We start from the raw sequence: 15383 nt of genomic DNA on the forward strand, positions 1-15383 counted from the left end.
CAGGGGTCTATCGATCTTGTTTATTTTTTCAAAGAACCAACTTTTTGTTTCATTAATTCTTTGTATGGTTTTTTTGGTTTCTATTTCGTTGATTTCAGCTCTTATTTTTATTATTTCTCTCCTTCTATTTGTTTTGGGATTTGCTTGTTCTTGTTTTTCTAGGAGTTTGAGATGTATCATTAGGTCATTGATTTGGGATCTTTCAATCTTTTTAATATATGCACTCATGGCTATAAACTTTCCTCTCAAGACTGCCTTAGCTGTGTCCCATAGGTTCTGGTAGGTTGTGTTTTCATTTTCATTGACTTCTAGGAACTTTTTAATTTCCTCTTTTATTGCATCGATGATCCATTCTTCATTAAGTAATGAGTTATTTAGTTTCCAGCTGTTTGCATGTTTTTTGTCTTTACTTTTGTTGTTGAGTTCTACTTTTACTGCATTGTGGTCAGATAGTATGCATGGTATTATTTCTATTTTCTTATATTTGCTGAGGCTTGCTTTGTGCCCTAGGATATGATCTATTTTGGAGAAGGTTCCATGGGCTGCTGAGAAGAATGTATATTGTGTAGAGGTTGGATGAAATGTTCTGTAGACATCTACTAGGTCCACTTGATCTATTGCATATTTTAGATCTTGGATTTCTTTATTGAGTTTTTGTTTGGATGACCTATCTATTGATGATAATGGAGTGTTAAAGTCTCCCACAACCACTGTGTTGGCATTTATATATGCTTTTAGGTCTTTCAGGGTATGTTTGATGAAATTGGGTGCGTTGACATTGGGTGCGTACAGATTGATGATTATTATTTCCTTTTGGTCTATTTCCCCTTTTATTAGTATGGAATGTCCTTCTTTATCTCGTTTGATCAATGTAGGTTTGAAGTCTACTTTGTCAGAGATAAGTATTGCTACTCCTGCTTGTTTTCGGGGGCCATTGGCTTGGTAAATCTTCTTCCAGCCTTTCATCCTAAGCATATGCTTATTTCTGTCGGTGAGATGAGTCTCCTGTAAGCAACAAATTGTTGGATCTTCTTTTTTAATCCATTTTGTCAAACGGTGTCTTTTGATGGGTGAATTAAGTCCATTAACATTAAGTGTTAGTACTGATAGGTATGTGGTGATTCCTGCCATTTAGTTATCTTAGTTGTTTGAAGGTTTGATTGTGTGTACCTAACTTGATGTTACTCTCTACTGTCTTGCTTTTTCTTATCCTGTGGTTTGGTGTTGCCTGTCTTTTCATGGTTAAGTTGGGTTTCACTTTCTGTGTGCAGAATCCCTTGAAGAATCCTTTGTAGTGGTGGCTTTGTGGTCACATATTGTTTTAGTTTCTGCTTATCATGGAAGACTTTTATTGCTCCATCTATTTTGAATGATAGTTTTGCTGGGTAGAGTATCCTGGGGTTGAAGTTATTTTCATTCAGTGCCCGGAAGATCTCACCCCACGCTCTTCTTGCTTTTAATGTTTCTGTTGAGAAGTCTGCTGTGATTTTTGATGGGTTTACCTTTGTATGTTACTTGTTTTTTCTCTCTTGCAGCCTTCAATATTCTTTCCTTAGTTTCTGAACTTGTTTTAATGATGATATGTCGTGGAGTAGTTCTATTTTGATCTGGTCTGTTTGGTGTCCTGGAGGCCTCTTGCATTTGTATGGGAATATCTTTCTCTAGATTTGGGAAATTTTCCGTTATTATTTTGTTGAACATATTACGCATTCCCTTCGCTTGCACCTCTTCTCCTTCTTCGATGCCCATGATTCTCAAGTTTGGTCTTTTGATGGAGTCGGTGAGTTCTTGCATTTTCTTTTCACAGGTCTTGAGTTGTTTAATTAGTAGTTCTTCGGTTTTTCCTTTAATTACCATTTCATCTTCAAGTTCTGAGATTCTGTCTTCTGTTTGTTCTATTCTGCTGGATTGGCCTTCCGTTTTGTTTTGCAGTTCTGTTTCGTTCTTTTTTCTGAGGTTTTCCATATCCTGGCTGTTTTCTTCTTTATTGTTGTCTATTTTTGTCCTGAGTTCATTTATCCATTTATTCATTGTGTTCTCTCTTTCATTTTGGTGTTTATACAGTGCTTCTATGGTTTCCTTTATTTCTTCTTTTGCTTTTTCAAATTCTCTATTTTTATTGTCTTGGAATTTCTTGAGTGTCTCCTGTACATTTTGGTTGACCCTATCCAGTATCATCTCTATAAAATTCTCATTGAGTACTTGTAGTATGTCTTCTTTTAAATTATTCTTGTAGGCTTCATTGGGTCCTTTGGCATAGTTTATCTTCATTTTGTTGGAGTCTGGCTCTGAGTTTCTGTTCTCTTCATTCCCCTCTGGTTCCTGTACTAATTTTTTGCTGTGGGGAAACTGGTTTCCTTGTTTTTTCTGTCTTCCTGTCATTGTCCTTGGTGTTGTTACTGTCCCTGTACTGTGTGTAATTAAGTATTTTCTAGCTTGTAATAATAACAATGGTAATATTGAGAATGGAAGAGTGAGCTGAGATGGAAAGCAAGAAGTTAAAGAAAAGGGGAAAACAAATATACAGAAAAGAGGGAGAAAGCAGAACAAGGTATCAGACAAGAGAGTTTCAAAGGTATAAACAGGGAGTGTTAGTGTACTAATCGACAGTAAGCTGAACAGACAATAGAGTGACAGAGAGAGGATTGAAAATCAAAGATTAAAAAAATAAAAAATAAGTATATGAAAGTAATATCTATTTATAAAAATGAATTAAAATAAAATGGAAAATAGAAAATTAAAAAAAACAAAAAAAACAAAAAACTTCCAAGTTTATATGCAATGCAATTTCAGTCTTAATAATTTGGATGTCCGTCTCAATCTCCAGTCCTGGAGTTGGTGCCTCAGATGTTCTGTAGTTGTCTCATCAAAGGGGATGCATAAAGTAGAACAAAACTACACTCACACACACACAGAAGAAAGAAAAAAAAAAAAAAGCCCCACCAAGTGTCCCCAGTTCAAATGCAATATAGTTTCAGTAAGTTTTTCGGCTTGCAGGTGTAATTCGGTTGTTCTCTCATCAAAGGTAGGGAGAAAAAGAAAAAAAAGCGTCTGGAGACAGTTCTGAGAGTGGTATCTGCAACTGTGGCTTGCCTGCCTGCTGCTCTCAGCCTGTAGCTGGCGGCGTTATTTATGCAGATCTCTGGGGTGAGCTTAGCACTCACCTGGTCCCACAGGCTTTGTTTGCTCAGAGTTCTCCTGTGCGGGGGAGGGGGGCCTCTGCTACAGGCTTTTCCCTTTCCAAGCACTGGGAAAGGCGACACTGCCCCGCGTTGTCAGGCCTGCGTGTTTATTTACAGTTCACGTGGGAAGTGGGTCTTCCCTCCTCTCACAAGCGTCCCCGCTCCTGGTTGCTGGGCGAGCACCCCGCTCCCGCCAGAGCCTCTCCGGCCTGCCCGGCTCGTTTATTTACAGTCCCGGGAAGGAGTCCCTTCCCCCAATCTTCAGCGCTCAGGGCGCCCCACCCTCTTTCCAGCGTGTCTTAACTGTTCTTATTGCTTAGTACTCAGTTTCTCTTTTTTTCCCGGGTGGAGGTCAGTCTGTCCAGGGGGCTATGCTGCTCTGGCCCAGGCTTGTCTGTGGGGGAACCGCGGTACCGCGAAGCTCACCTGGTCCGCGTCTTCCCAAGCCGTATGGGCGCCGGCCACTGGCGGCCCCGGGGCCTCCTCGGTTCTCCGTTTAACGTGAAGTGGAGATTCTCTGCGCCGGCTGGAGATGTGGAGGAGTCAAAGTTATGCCTTTTCTCAGTGATTATGCCTGCAAAGTGTGTCTCCAGCGTCTCTCCAAGATTTCACTATAGGAGGGTCGCTTTCTGCTTCCTCCCTCTAGCCGCCATCTTGGAATTCCCCGCTAATGATTTTTCTATGTTGATTTTATATCCTGCTACCTTGCTATAGCTATTGATTATGTCTAGAAGCTTCTGAGTAGAGTTTTTTGGGTCTTTAAGGTATAGGATCATGTAATCTGCAAATAGGGACATTTTGACAGTTTCTTTACCTATTTATATTCCTTTTATTCCTTCTTCTTGCCTAATTGTTCTGGCTAGGAATTCCAGTACTATGTTGAATAGGAGTGGAGATAGTGGGCATCCTTGTCTAGTTCCTGATTTTAGAAGGAATGGTTTCAGTTTTTCTCTGTTAAGTATAATGCTGGCTGTAGGTTTGTCATATATAGCTTTTATAATGTTGAGGTACTTTCCCTCTATTCCTAGTTTTCTTAGAGCTTTTATCATGAAATGGTGTTGGATCTTATCAAAGGCTTTTTCTGCATCTATTGAGATGATCAAGTGGTTTTTGTCTTTGCTTCTGTTAATGTGGTTTATTACATTTATTGATTTTCGTATGTTGAACCACCCCTGCATTCCTGGGATGAAGCCTACTTGGTCATGGTGAATAATCTTTTTGATGTGTTGTTGAATTCAGTTTGCCATTATTTTGTTGAGGATTTTTGCATCAATGTTCATTAAGGAGATTGGTCTATAGTTCTCCTTTTTGGAGGTGTCTTTTTCTGGTTTGAGGATAAGTGTAATACTGGCTTCATAAAATGTGTTAGGCAGTTTTCCTTCCCTTTCTATTTCGTGGAACAGTTTAAGGAGGGTTGGTATCAGTTCTTCTTTAAAGGTCTGATAGAATTCAGCAGAGAATCCATCAGGTCCTGGTTTTCTTTTTGGGGAGACTCTTGATTGCTGCTTCAATTTCATTTTGTGTTATAGATCTATTCAGGTGATTAATTTCCTCTTGGTTCAGTTTTGGATGATCATATGTATCTAGAAATCTGTCCATTTCTTTTAGATTTTCAAATTTATTTGAATATAGGTTCTCGAAGTAGTCTCTGATGATTTCCTGGACTTCCATGGTGTTTGTTGTTATCTCCCCTTTTGCATTCCTGATTCTACTAATTTGGGTTTTTTCTCTCATTTTAGTCAGTTTGCCAGGGGTCTATCGATCTTGTTTATTTTTTCAAAGAACCAACTTCTGTTTCATTAATTCTTTGTATGGTTGTTTTGGTTTCTATTTTGTTGATTTCAACTCTTATTTTTATTATTTCTCTCCTTGTATTTGTTTTGGGATTTGCTTGTTTTTGTTTTTGTAGGAATTTGAGATGTATCATTAGGTCATTGATTTGGGATCTTTCAATCTTTTTAATATATGCACTCATGGCTATAAACTTTCCTCTCAGGACTGCCTTTGCTGTGTCCCATAGGTTCCGGTAGGTTGTGTTTTCATTTTCATTGACTTCCAGGAATTTTTAATTTCCTCTTTTATTTCATTGATGTTCCATTGTTCATTAAGTAATGAGTTATTTAGTTTCCAGCTGTTTGCATGTTTTTTGTCTTTACTTTTGTTGTTGGGTTCCACTTTTACTGCATTGTGATCAGATAGTATGCACGGTATAATTTCTATTTTCTTATATTTGCTGAGGCTCGCTTTGTGCCATAGGATATGATCTTTTTTGGAGAAGGTTCCATGGGCTGCTGAGAAGAATGTATGTTGTGTAGAAGTTGGATGAAATGTTCTGTAGACATCAACTAGGTCCATTTGATCTATTGTATATTTTAGATCTTGGATTTCTTTATTGAGTTTTTGTTTGGATAACCTATCCATTGATGATAATGGGGTGTTAAAGTCTCCATGACCACTGTGTTGGAGTTAATATATGCTTTTAGGTCTTTCAGGGTATGTTTGATGAAATTGGGTGCATTGACATTGGGTGCATACAGATTGATGATTATTATTTCCTTTTGGTCTATTTCCCCTTTTATTAGTATGGAATGTCCTTCTTTATCTCGTTTGATCAATGTAGGTTTGAAGTCTACTTTGTCAGAGATAAGTATTGCTACTCCTGCCTGTTTTCGGGGGCCATTGGCTTGGTAAATCTTCTTCCAGCCTTTCATCCTAAGCCTATGCTTATTTCTGTCGGTGAGATGGGTCTCCTGTAAGCAACAAATTGTTGGATCTTCCTTTTTAATCCATTTTGTCAAGCGGTGCCTTTTGATGGGTGAATTAAGTCCGTTAACATTAAGCGTTAGTACTGATAGGTATGTGGTGATTCCTGTTGTTTAGTTGTCTTAGTTGTTTGAAGGTTTGATTGTGTGTACCTAAGTTGAGGTTACTCTCTACTTTTTGCTTTTTCTTTTCCTGTGGTTTGGTGTTGCCTGTCTTTTCATGGTTAAGTTGGGTTTCACTTTCTGTGTGCAGAATCCCTTGAAGAATCCTTTGTAGTGGTGGCTTTGTGGTCACATATTGTTTTAGTTTCTGCTTATCATGGAAGACTTTTATTGCTCCATCTATTTTGAATGATAGTTTTGCTGGGTAGAGTATCCTGGGGTTGAAGTTATTTTCATTCAGTGCCCGGAAGATCTCACCCCACGCTCTTCTTACTTTTAATGTTTCTGTTGAGAAGTCTGCTGTGATTTTGATGGGTTTACCTTTGTATGCTATTTGTTTTTTCTCTCTTACATCCTTCAATATTCTTTCCCTAGTTTCTGAACTTGTTTTAATGATGATATGTCGTGGGGTAGTTCTATTTTGATCTGGTCTGTTTGGTGTCCTGGAGCCCTCTTGCATCTGTATGGGAATATCTTTTTCTAGATTTGGGAAATTTTCTGTTATTATTATTTTCAAGACCTTTTCACAGGTCTTGAGTTGTTTAATTAATAGTTCTTTGGTTTTCCTTTAATTACCATTTCATCTTCAAGTTCTGAGATTCTGTCTTCTGTTTGTTCTATTCTGCTGGATTGGCCTTCCATTTTGTTTTGCAGTTCTGTTTCGTTCTTTTTTCTGAGGTTTTCCATATCCTGGGTGGTTTCCTCTTTAATGTTGTCTATTTTTGTCCTTAGTTCATTTATCTGTTTATTAATCATGTTCTCTGTTTCACTTTGGTGTTTATACAGTGCTTCTATGGTTTCCTTTATTTCTTCTTTTGGTTTTTCAAATTCTCTATTTTTGTTGTCTTGGAATTTCTTGAGTGTCTTCTGTACATTTTGGTTGACCCTATCCAGTATCATCTCTATAAAATTCTCATTGAGTACCTGTAGTATGTCTTCTTTTAAATTATTCTTGTGGGCTTCATTGGGTTCTTTGGCATAGTTTATCTTCATTTTGTTGGAGTCTGGATCTGAGTATCTGTTTTCTTCATTCCCCTCTGGTTCCTGTACTAATTTTTTGCTGTGGGGAAACTGGTTTCCCTGTTTTTTCTGTCTTCCCGTCATTGTCCTTGGTGTTGTTACTGTCCCTGTAGTGTGAGCAATTAAGTATTTTCTAGCTTGTAATAATAACAATGGTAATATTTAGAATGGAAGGGTGAGAGGAGATGGAAAGCAAGAAGTTAAAGAAAAAGGAAAAACAAATAAACAGATAAGTAGGAAAAACTGAAACAAGGAATCAAACAAAAAAGTTTCAAAGGTATAAACAGGGAGCATTAGTGTACTAATCAACAGTAAGCTTGTCCACGTCTTCCCAAGCTGTCTGGGTGCGGGCAACTTGCAGCCCCGGGGCCCTCCTGGTTTCTCCGTTTAACCTTAAGTGGAGATGTTCTGCGCTGGCTGGAGGTGTGGAGGGGTCAAAGTTTTGCCTCTTCTCGGTGGTTTTACCTGCAAGGTGTGTCTCCAGCGTCTCTCCAAGATTTCACTGTAGGAGGCCCACTTTCTGCTTTCTCCCTCTAGCCACCATCTTCGGTACTTCTTGCCTCCTGTAAAATTCTATCTTCACAGCTTCAGCATAGTTTAGGCTTTGATGGCAAAGGTATAGGATACAGATATCTTGCTAAATTCCCAATGATGCATTCAAGTGTAGCACACACCAGCAACCTCATCTGAGGACACTCAAGTTCAACCACACCAAGTAGGGACTTCAGTGGAGCCCAGGTGTCCGGGGAGGAGTGGATTTGACCCCTGTCCCTTGAGTTTCCCTCCTACCCAAGTGATAAAACCCCCTCAAATCCCTCCCCCGCCCCAGAGTTACCAGTGCTCTCTGAGAACACAGGTGACAACGTGCCTGCTCTGTGCAGGACAGCTTCCCTCGCCTCGCTGCCACCCTCCCCCTGCAATAATCTTATAAAATCATCCAGGTATCTGTTTTCTTTTTCTCTTTTCTTAAACAACTTATGTAAGATAGGAAATCAGTTGATCTTTTTTGTAGAGCTCTTCTGTAAAACTCTCTGCGCCAAGGGCTTTTTGTTGGGGAGGATTTGTTTGCTATTCCAATGTATTTTCTCTTTTTTTTCTTATACCACTTTTAGCATTTACTATATTCCCAGGAATGTATAATCTCATCTACATTTTTATATATATTAGCAGATTTTGTTCTTTCTATATTTTCTGGAACAACATGTATAAGATAGGAAATTAAATTTCTTTGAGCCTTATAGAGCTCACCTGTAAACCATCGTACCTATACTTCTTGTGAGTGTTTAGAATCATTGCTCAGCAAATTTTCAATTCTGTCACCCTGTGAAAAGATTTAATTCCCTATCCTACTGGTATTGGGTACAGCTGCATCTATTCCGAAAGCAAGCCTGAAGTGTAGAATGCTCTATCAGTAACAGTGTCTCATGGCCACAGTGAATTGGGATAACTGGTCTATTACCAAACTCTTCAGAGAAGTAGTTTTAGTGTTTTTTTGTAAGTGCTACACCATTGTCCAACTGAGACAGTGTCATAAAGAATTCAACATCTCCAGTCATATCAGTATTGGCATTAAAAAGTATTACAGTTCAAAACCTTCCTGTTTTTCTAGACCTGGCTGCAGGTTCAGCCAGCTTTCCTACCAGCTATTTATATGTGTGCATGTCTCTTCTTCAGTCCATGGCCTTCAGCTCCTGAATGATGCTTACAAATACTGAATGTGTTCTTTTAACTCCCTTTGAGGTGGCCACATATCATAGAATGCAGTATAGAAAGGGGAGCTTGACCAAATAGATGCTGGTTCACTCAGTGAACCTACATCCAGCCAGAAATAGATAGGGAGTACTGTCTCCATAGGGATTTGTTGGAAGATACTAATTTTTTCCCATACTTTTTAATTAGCATCTATTGGTTGTACAAAATAATAGGTTTCATTATGACATTTTCATAAATCTATATAATGTTCTTTGATTATATTTATCCCTTACTACTCTACCTTGCCCTCTCTCACTTCCTACTTGTCCACCTCCTCTTCTCTAAGAGTGCATCTTCTACTTTCATGTCTTTATTTGTAAATCTGTATTTTGCATATGAGGGAAAGCAGATAATAGTTATCTTTCTCAGTCTGGCTTCTTTTTCTTAATCTGGTGATCTCCAGTTTCATCCATTTTCCTACAAATGACATAATTCTGTTCTTCATGGCTGAATAATATTCCATTGTACATTTATACCACATTTTCAACATTCATTCATTGTTGAGCATCTAGGCTAATTCCGTAACTTGATATTGTGAATAGTGCCCCAATGAACATGGGTATGCATGTGTTTCTGTTGTACACTGACTTAGGTTCCTTTGGGTTTATGCCCAGGAGCAGTATAGCTGGATCATATGGCAATTCTGTTTTTCCATCACTGATTTCCACAGTGACTGCACTCTGAGTAGTTTGCATTCTCACTCACAGTGTGTAAGGGTTTTAACACACACCTCATACACGTGCCTGAGAGCATTTGCTGTTGTGTGTTTTCTTGATGACCGTCCTCTAACTAGGGCAGGATAGAATCTCAGGGTACTTTTGATTTCCGTTTCCCTGATGACTGTGGATGTTGAACATTTTTTTCATGTATTTATCAGCCACCTGCACCTCTTCATTTGAGAACTGTCTGTTTAATTAATTTGCCCATTTATTGATTGGATTATTTGTTCTTTTGGTGTTTAATTTTTTAAGTTCTTTATATTTTCTGGATGTTAAGCTCTGTCAGTGAATATTTGGCAAATACCGTGTCCCATTCTGTAAGTTGCCTCTTCACTTTCATAATTGTTTCCTCTGCTGTACAAAAGCTTTTTAATTTGAAATAATCCCATTTATCAATTCTTTCTCTTCCTGAGCTCTTGAAATCCTATTCAGAAAGTTGTTCCCTATGCCTAGAAAGATAGGGCTTTTTCATGAAACAAATAAAATCAGAAACACATGGCTACCAGACATAGTAAATCACAAACTTGACTTGGAGGGCCTTTTTGCTTTAAGATTATGTTTAGCTACTGGAAAAGCATATGTTGAGTTCCCTTTTGTGCTCAGCAAGGGGGAGGAGGTTGCAGAAGTAGAAGACATGCTCTCTGTTCAAAGGAGCTTAGACAGCATGTACAAGACATAGAAAAATTATGCATTAAGTGTTTAGAACTGACTCTGTGCAATAGGAATTAGAAAGGAGATTTACAGTTTTGAGGCCAGAACAGCTACTGATAGGTAGGAGAGAAGGAAGGATTGATAGCTACAGAAAGAAGGGGTTCACACCATATTGTTTTCACTCATGTAATGACCATAAAGGTGGGGATGAAGGGGTGAGAGAATAAGTGGTGTGGAGGTGGGGGCAGACTACCCCATCCCTTTAAGTGGAGCCTTGTCTTCATTGCGGTACATGAGTTCATAAGTATATCTTGCTCCTTTTGAAACAGGTGAGTTTCACTTTACTGAGAGTGGGATTAAAAGATTGTATGAAAGATTTAGGATCTGTAAAAAAGGAGAACATTTTGTCCATATAAAAGTAGCTCAATTCTTGCTTAGAGTTTTAAACACTAGAATGGGAATTATTATTCCACAGCATCTGGTGGTTCTTAACCAGAGATGGTACTGCCTCGAGGATCCCTGTCTACATGAACTCATGTGCTCATAGTAGGTACAAGACGGGAGGCTAAAGGCCTGCAAGGCTCTGGGAAAGGCCCTGCACAGCACTGTCCACTGGCCTGCCCGTGGTGCACTTGTGGACAAACACTGACTTCCCAGACCTCAGTCATTTGGCTTCACCTGTGCAGTTTTTGCCATATCTATGTACCACCTGTGCCACTAATTTAATATCATTCTTTAACTTTACTTTGTATTTTAATTGGCTTTTCTTGTTTATTTCGTTTTTGTCATTCTATATTTGCTTTTTAATTTACTTAATCTTTGCAATCCTGGGTTTGAAATACTATTTATATTTTCTCACCTTATTAACATGGGCATGGCTGTTATAATGTAGAATATTCATCCTTGTACCACGTGACAGCACCTTGCACACTGCTGATGGTATGCACTGCCTTTGAGAAACAGTGTTCAAGTAGTCACAGTGGACTCATTTATAGAGTGGCCTGATTTTATGTAGTATTTCCTGAAGAATTGACACTAAAGCCTTAGGACTCTTAGTTTTGAGGAACTGTATTCAGCAGAATTCACTAACTAAACAGACCTCATGAGGAAACTTTTCCAGATAGAAGTCCCATGGTGCAAACAGCTGTTCTTGCCTATGTGTGCCTAAAGATGTCTGGCTGGAAGGCTTGATTTGCTTAGTGGTTAGTTTGTATATGCTAGGTATCTATGCCTCAACCTGTGTCTAGAAACTTCTGACATCTTCCAGTCTGTGGCACTGTCATAGGGGATATGTGTCCCTGAATGTGTAGAAGAATCAGAGCAAAGTCCGTCCTTACTACTATGCAATTGGCTCACAGCCTGTTACATTTAGTGTTGTCCAGGAGTGAGAGAGATTATGACAGAGTTTAGCAGAGTCACTGACGCTCCCTCCTCCAACACCCAAGGAACAGAAAAGCAGTCAAAACAAACCTCACCCCAAATTCACCAGCAGCAAACAAACAGAAAAATTATAGCTTTGTACCAGGTCCTTTGAAAAGTGACAGGCAGGGAGGCAGGCACCCATTCTGACCCCTGGGGCAGTTCTGGGGAAAGGTCAGGGGACAATCCTGAGAATTGTTCCTAATACAAATCCATGTGCAAAGAATCTAGCTGAAAGGTCAGTGTACAGATAGCCTTGGTTAAAACCCAAAAGACTCTCAGCAGAGGCAGGAAGGTGACCCAAGGTACAGAATCTCCTGGACTCTGTGCTGAGTTGTAGGTAAGAGTGGGAATGGCCTGGGTAGAACGGAGGTATTTTACTGACTTCCAAAAGAGGACAGAGCATAGAACTCTCAGTAAGAGCTGGCCCCATGAGGCCTGCTTCTCCTCAAGGCAGAAAAGCATGTGGAAAGCCACAGTCGACTTCAAATTGTAGCTTGGAGAAAGAGACAACAGGTCCCTTAGAAAGTGAGGACAGGGCCAAAGATATGTCTGCTTCCCGTAAGACAGTAAACAGAAGTCCTGGACAGAGATGCTCGTGGCATAAGTATAACAGTGAGTGTCATGACGACACAAATGCTACAGCAGAGCAATGAGAGAAGGGAACACAGCTTTCAACAATAAACATGAAACCAAAGTGATGTGAATGAAAACCCAATCCTGGAAAACTCAACCTCACAAGAATTTTTGTACCATAGACAAGCCCAGTATCCATTCAGTAGCAATGAAAGCTCAAAATGTAGTTATGATAAAATAGGAGTGGGATTCTATTTTTATTTGTAATTATGGTAAAATATGCATAACATAAAATTTAGCATCTTGGAAGCCACCATTTTACTTTCTGTCTCTATGAATTTGACTGTTCTAGATAGTCATATGAATTTGACTATTCTAGATAGTCTATGAATTTGACTATTCTAGATAGTCTGTGAATTCTAGATAGTCATGTGAAGGGATTCACAGTATCTGTCTTTTTTTCAAATGGCTTTTTTTACTTAGTATAATGTCCTCAAGATTGACCCATGTTATAGCATGTTTCAGAATTTCCTTCCTTTTTAAGGCTGAATAATAATCTTCTGCATGTATTTACCATATTTTGGTTATCCATTTATCTGTCAGTGGACACTTAGGTTGCTTCTACCTAGTGGCTGTTGTAAAAATGCTGCTATAAACATGAGTACAGCCGGATGCCGGTGGCTCACACTGTAATCCTAGCTACTCAGGAGGCAGAGATCAGGAGGATCATGGTTCAAAGCCAGCCCAGGTAAATAGTTCACAACACCCTATCTCAAAAAAAAACCCATCACAAAAAAAGGCTGATGGAGTGGCTCCAGGTGTAGGCCCTGAGTTCAAATCCCAGTACCGCAAAAAAAGGGGGGTGGTTCCTTTAGAAATAAACTCAGAAGTAGAATTGCTGGATCAAATGCTACGTCTAGTTTTTATTTTTTGAAGAATTACCATTCTATTTTCCACAACATGGAGGGTTCCGGTTTCTCCCCATCCTTACCAACCCTTGTTTCCTTCAGGTTTTTTTGGTAGTTGTTTTTTATAGTAACTATCATAATGGGAGTGAAGTAGAATGGAATGTTTAAAAGGTAAGAGCCAAGAATGAAGTTGAGAACAAAAACACAATACCAGGTTAGAACCAAAACAGAAAATAAAAACAATACTGAATAGACATAGCTGGAAGACCAATGAGTGGCATGGATAAGGGAGAGGGCCTGAAGTAATATGGGGAAGATTAAGACAGCAGATAGAAAAAGAGAGCCATAGAGGACAGGCAATGCATGTAACATGTGCAACAATAAATAAACAAACACAAGCTAAGGTATAAGACAGGCAGGCTTTTCTGAAAGGAAAAAGGAACTGCTCTTTGATCATAAGTCATGCCTCATAGCTGGAAAGCACATCTAGAATGGCAAAGACATGCCCTGTCAAAGTTTCAGTGCTGTAGACCCCAGACAGAGAAGCAGGTTACACAAAATGTTAGATAACCAAGTCGATACCAGAATTTTCCAAAACCAGTATTCCCTCCCATAAAATATGAGCAAGTTTGTAAGGGGAGTAAAATAAATTATATAATAAAAAAGTATATTCATAATTCAAATTATAATATTAAAAATAATATTTATACAAAATTGGTTTTCTAAATGTGAAGTTATTACTCCAGAGAAGGCAATAAGCAGACAATCTTGATCTGAAAGAATTCAGGGAATATTCCAACTCCAAGCATTTCTTGAGGGGAGAAAAAACTTTCTAACAAAATGGACCAGTTGACACAAATTAAAATAACCAGGAATAAAAATGCCACAGCTGAAAACCAGTAACAGCAACAACAACCAAAAAAGGAACACTGGTGAGCACTGAGACCATTATAAGATGGCCTTAAACAGCTGGGGGCGAGAAGTGGAATATAGATTGTTGTGACACAATCATACAATTATCAGGCATCACACAAAAAATGATAAAAGCAACAGAAATCAAGAGGTGTGAGGGGAGGAGGGGGGAGAGTGTTAATTATACACCACTAATGTGAAATCATGTAGTTAACCCCTTAAGTTTTCATAATTTTTTCTGTATTACCATATATATGTTAAGTATTTGGCTGCAGTTAGAAAGGCATTTAGTTTAACTTCTGCTTTTTCTTCTGTTAACTTTACATAAAATTAAGTAGCATTTATAAAAGAAAAACTCTTATATTGTCATTTTAAATTGTATAATTGACATCCACCTGTCTTTCTTACAGTATAGGCACATAAGGAGACATCAAAAATGATGTTCCCAACTGTGAACACAGTTGGGATGTTGGGTGATTTCCTTCTTTTCTTCTCTGAACTTTTTTGTGTTGCTTGACATTTTTTAATGAGCCTGCATTTGTATAAAACCACCCATATTTTTATAAAATCATCACTGTTAATATAAATTATTTATCAGTAGTGTTACCATTATTCTAATTGCTTCATCGTCTTTTTTTAAGTTGCAGTGTTGGCAAACACTATTTTTGCAATCATCCCTATGGTATTGCCAACTAACTGCCTAAAGGCCAAAGGCCTGGGCTGTGGAAGCCATCAGTTCTTCTGATAGGTTCTTTTGCCTTCTGATTGAACCATAAATTTAAACAGAGGCTGGTGAGTTGACCCTAATCCCTGTGATGCTGATAGACAGCAAGTGTTGTGCACCTGTCACATTGTTCAGATGTCTGAACCTAACCTGTAACTGGTACTGTCACCTCTGATGTTTGCAGTACCTCAAACTCATTACTTGGCTACTATGAACTCTTTCACTTCCTGTATTGTTGTTCTCCTGCCTCTGGGCCTTTGTACATGCAGTTTCCTCCAAAGGGGATGCACTACTCCCTTCCATTCTTTTCACCCAGCTCATCTTCCTCTTGTTCAGGGCTTAGCTCAAGCCTCCTTACTCAGGAAACCGCTGGTTCACACTAGGTTAGGACCTCTTCTGTATAATTGATGGTACTGCTCATTGGTTATTCCAGGCACATTTACAGCCACTTATTACCTGTCATACTCCTTAGCAGATGGGCCTCAGACAGACTGGAATGCAGTTTAGGAAGTATAAGATCATTGCTCATTTGTAACACACACTTTCTGTTCCTCTTGTAGGCTCAGCCAGAATGGTAGTAGCCTCTGCTGCTTATA

At 38.9% G+C, this 15383-nt stretch overlaps 1 protein-coding gene across 4 annotated transcripts in view; it reads left to right on the top strand.

Annotated features, from left to right (window-relative positions):
* The window catches only part of Cradd (CASP2 and RIPK1 domain containing adaptor with death domain), a 213163-nt gene that overhangs the window by 180459 nt on the left and 17321 nt on the right, over positions 1 to 15383 (top strand). The gene's annotated exons all lie outside the window — the stretch shown is intronic.

Source organism: Castor canadensis, chromosome 8, assembly GCF_047511655.1.
Source record: "Castor canadensis chromosome 8, mCasCan1.hap1v2, whole genome shotgun sequence".
Classification (NCBI taxonomy): Eukaryota; Metazoa; Chordata; class Mammalia; order Rodentia; family Castoridae; genus Castor; species Castor canadensis.